This window comes from Canis aureus, chromosome 21 (assembly GCF_053574225.1).
Source record: "Canis aureus isolate CA01 chromosome 21, VMU_Caureus_v.1.0, whole genome shotgun sequence".
Taxonomy (NCBI): Eukaryota; Metazoa; Chordata; class Mammalia; order Carnivora; family Canidae; genus Canis; species Canis aureus.
In genome coordinates this window covers 32,299,666-32,303,662 of record NC_135631.1, presented here as the reverse complement: position 1 = coordinate 32,303,662, position 3,997 = coordinate 32,299,666, and the positions used below count along the sequence as shown (strand labels likewise).

Below are 3,997 nucleotides of genomic sequence, written 5' to 3'. Positions count from 1 at the left end.
GTTTTTAGATGTGAAAAAAATTTTAATTTAATTTAATGTATTATTCTTAGCTATTATACAAATTGCTTTTTTTTTTACTTTGTCATTATCCATGTTTCAGTGGTGAATTTATCAGTTCACTGATATTTTCCATTATTTTTTTTCCATTATTTTGTTTATAAATTGTGTCCTAATATGGACAATTTTTTCTATTCTAGATTTATACTAAAACTTACACCTATGTTTTATTCTAGTATTTATAAGATTTTTTTAAAAAAATCTCTAACCCACTTAGAAGCTATCCAGCACATAATGGGAGGACTGGACCCCAATGATTTATTTTCTTTACATAGCTGTCAATCTTACTTATTACAAAGTTGTATCTTTTCCTCCCTGATTTGAGATTTCATTTTTACCGACTCTGCATTTTCAATTTGGGATATTTCCAGATTTTCATTAATGAGATATATTTTTAATTAACACTGATTTGTTGACGTGAATGGGACAGTTGTCCAAAAGAACATCCTGCCTTCTGATTTTGTCTGCTTGTTTTGATGTCCTTTAGCTATTGCTATTTCTGCCATACTTTCAGTAAATTGTAGGTTAAATGTGAGAGCTTGATGGATTCAGAAGAGACACTTTTGACTAGAATAATCATTCATGAAATTATATATGTCATATTATATCACAACAGAAATTACATAATATCTGGTTGACCTACCCTCAATGATACCAAAATTATTCACCACATTTGTTAACATAAATGATCTCTCTGTTGTACACTTTCCCTTGAGATATTTCTAATAGCAAAAATTAGGATTAATTTTCTTTAAAATAGTTTGATATATTTTATAAACGATAATACACAGACTTGAGGTAAAAAATAATTGAAAATGTGTTTGTTAAGGTTGCTAGAGTTATAGTTATTTTCTTTGCAAAATTATCCTTAATGTATTTTCATTTATTTCTACTTTTAAAGACTTACTTACATCATTATTAAAACAAGAGTCTAAACTATCTCACCCAAATCGTATCATCAGTAGATATTTTAATTGTTTTTTGTTGTTGTTGTTGTTGTTATTGTTTTGCTGTTTTGTTTGTGTTTTTAGAGAGAGAGAGCAGGCAAGGAGCTGGGGGAGGGGCAGAGGGAGAAAGAAAGAGAGAACCTTAAGCAGTCTCCATGCCCAGTGCAGAGCCCCATGCATGACTAGATCTCACGACCCTGAGTAATCATGATCTGAGCCAAAATTAAGACTCAGTGGCTCAACTGACTGAAGCACCCACACACCCCTCACCAGTAGATGTTTTAATGACATATGTGGCATTCAAACATTTTCTCTTTTTACTTATTACCTAGTTCCAAGGAAAGGAAGTGAAAGAATAGATCCATATTCAACAACAATTTGGGGAAAAATTATGATTTTAAAAAATGTATTATTTATTTACAATTCTTTTTATTTATTTTTTATGAAATGCTTCATAAATTTGCATGCCTTCCTGGCTGAGTCCATGCTAATTTTCTCTGTATCGTTCAAATTTTAGTATACATGCTGCCAAAGCAAGCACTATTTGCTTTCAGTTTTATAGAATTATTACTAATATACAATTAATAAACATAGCCAAGATTTGACAGGTAATTATTAAGCAAATTTTATTCATTTTTAATGAGATGAATGGGCTTTTACTCTATTTTATGCAGACATGGATTAATATAACTTATTTCTAGAACCATATAGGATTCAGCCTCAAATTTACAACTCCCTTTCATGGTTATAAATGCTAGTAGTAAACAACATATTTCATATTTTAAAAAATAAGTAAATGGAAATGAAAATTATTCTATCAGAGATATATCACTTAATTATTTAAACTCTTTTTGTGTTGTATGCCAAAATTATATTGTGATCTTTTAAGCAAATTACGTTTAATGATTTATTAGCTGACAACTCAATTAGGTCCTCCTTTAATTTTGTTGAAAGCAGACACTGGTAACCACTTGAATTATAAAAACATTTGTTACCCAGTCATCAAAGTCATATACATCTTCAACTTTTGAGAAGTTTAAAAACAGGCTATACTAAGACCTTTCAAGTTTCTTAGTTTTCAAACGAGTGTTTGAAGTTAAAGGAGGTTTCTTAGGCAACGTTTTTTTGTTTGTTTGTTTTATAATTGTTTCTTTGTTTGGCATACTGGGGATTTTAACATAAAATGTCAAATGCACCATGGCCAGATCCAAGTTGTGTGAGGATAAGTGGAAGGGGAGATGGGGTCAGAAAAAGAGAATCAACTGGGCAATGTCTATTGCAGTCTTCTGTCAATTTTAAAATTAGATTATTTACTTTTTGGTGTTGAGTTCTATGAGTTCTTTATATATTTTCGATATTAACTCCTTATCAGGTTATTTGCAAATATATTCTCCTATTCAGTAGGTTGCCTTTTGTTTTGTTTATGGTTTCCTTCACTGTGCATAAGCTTTTTAGTTATCAAACTAGTAGCATTCTCAGTTGTTTATTTTTACTTTTGTTTTATTTGCCTGAGACAGATCCAGAAAAATGTTGCTGAAGTTGATGTCCAAGAATCTTCTTTTAGGAGTTTTATGGCTTCAGGTCCTACATTTAGGTCTTTAATCCGTTTTGAGTTTACTTTTGTGCGTGGTGTCAAAGTGATCCAATCTCTTCTTTTTAATGTAATCTAGTTTTTCTAGCACCGTTTATTAGAGAGACAGTTTATTCTCCATTGTGTATTATTGCCTTATTTGAAATAGATTAATTGATCATACAAGCATGGGTTAATCTCTAGGCTCCCTATTCTATTCCACTGACCTATGTATTTATTTTTGTGCCAGTACCATACTGTTTGGATTACTATGGCTTTGTAATATATTTTGAAATCTGGGATTGGGATATCTCCAGCTTTGTTCTTTCTCAGGACTCTTTTAGTATTTGGAGTCTTTTCTAGTTCCAAAGAAATTTATGGATGAACATGAAAAGATGATCAACATCACTAATTATCAGGGAAATGCAAATCAAAACTACAGTGAGATATCAATTCACACCAGTCGAAGTAGCTAGTATTAAAATGATAAAAAATAACAAGGGTTGGTGCAAATGTAGAGAAAAGAGAACCTTCATGCACTATTGGTGGGAGTATAAATTGGGATGCTGCCACTATGAAAAGTAGTAGAAATACCAAATGATCTAATAATACCACTAGTGGGTATTTACCCAAGGAATATGGATACACGTATTGAAAGACATACACAACTCTATGTTTATTGCAGCATTGTTTACAATAGCCAAGATATGGAAGCAATATAAGTATCTATCAGTAGATGAATGGGAAAAGAAAACAGTGTAATTTAAGGACAGTATAATTGCAAGGAGTTAAGCATATCATTTTCCCTAGTGCTTACACACATAAATATAAAAATAATTTTATTATGATGAAAGGAAGATGTTATTTGAGGGATGTTTTAAGCATAGTATATTTTCATGGATGAAAGCATATGGCTTTTCCCAAGTACATGTATTAAATTAATTAAATTAATACATGTACTAAAAATCACTTATAACTTAATGAAAGGAAGATATTTCTTGACCCCCACACCATATATAAGCCACACACATAACATACCTATACCTCTAAACAACGCAAACACACCATACATAATACACATACACCAGACATACACCACACACAGACCACACACATCACATACATACACAGCATAAATAAATCACATTCACCAAAATGCACACACCACACAGTACACACACCAAGCTTATACCACACACATACACACACACACCACATATACACCAAACACACACTACACATACACAGTTCACACAAAACATATATGCTACACACATCATCCATACATCACACACATAAGAGCACTCACAACACGTAACCACACATACCACACATGTAACAAACATATACACACACAAGACATAAAGCCTATAACAACACATAGAATATTTTATATTACTCAGCCATAAAAAATAATGGGATC

At 31.5% G+C, this 3,997-nt stretch overlaps 1 non-coding gene across 1 annotated transcript; it reads right to left on the bottom strand.

Annotated features, from left to right (window-relative positions):
• Positions 1-1,440: 1,440 nt before the first annotated feature.
• LOC144293553 (U6 spliceosomal RNA) lies at positions 1,441-1,545 on the bottom strand. Its single transcript, XR_013360761.1, has one exon. It is a non-coding gene; the product is annotated as a U6 spliceosomal RNA (small nuclear RNA).
• Positions 1,546-3,997: the final 2,452 nt, after the last annotated feature.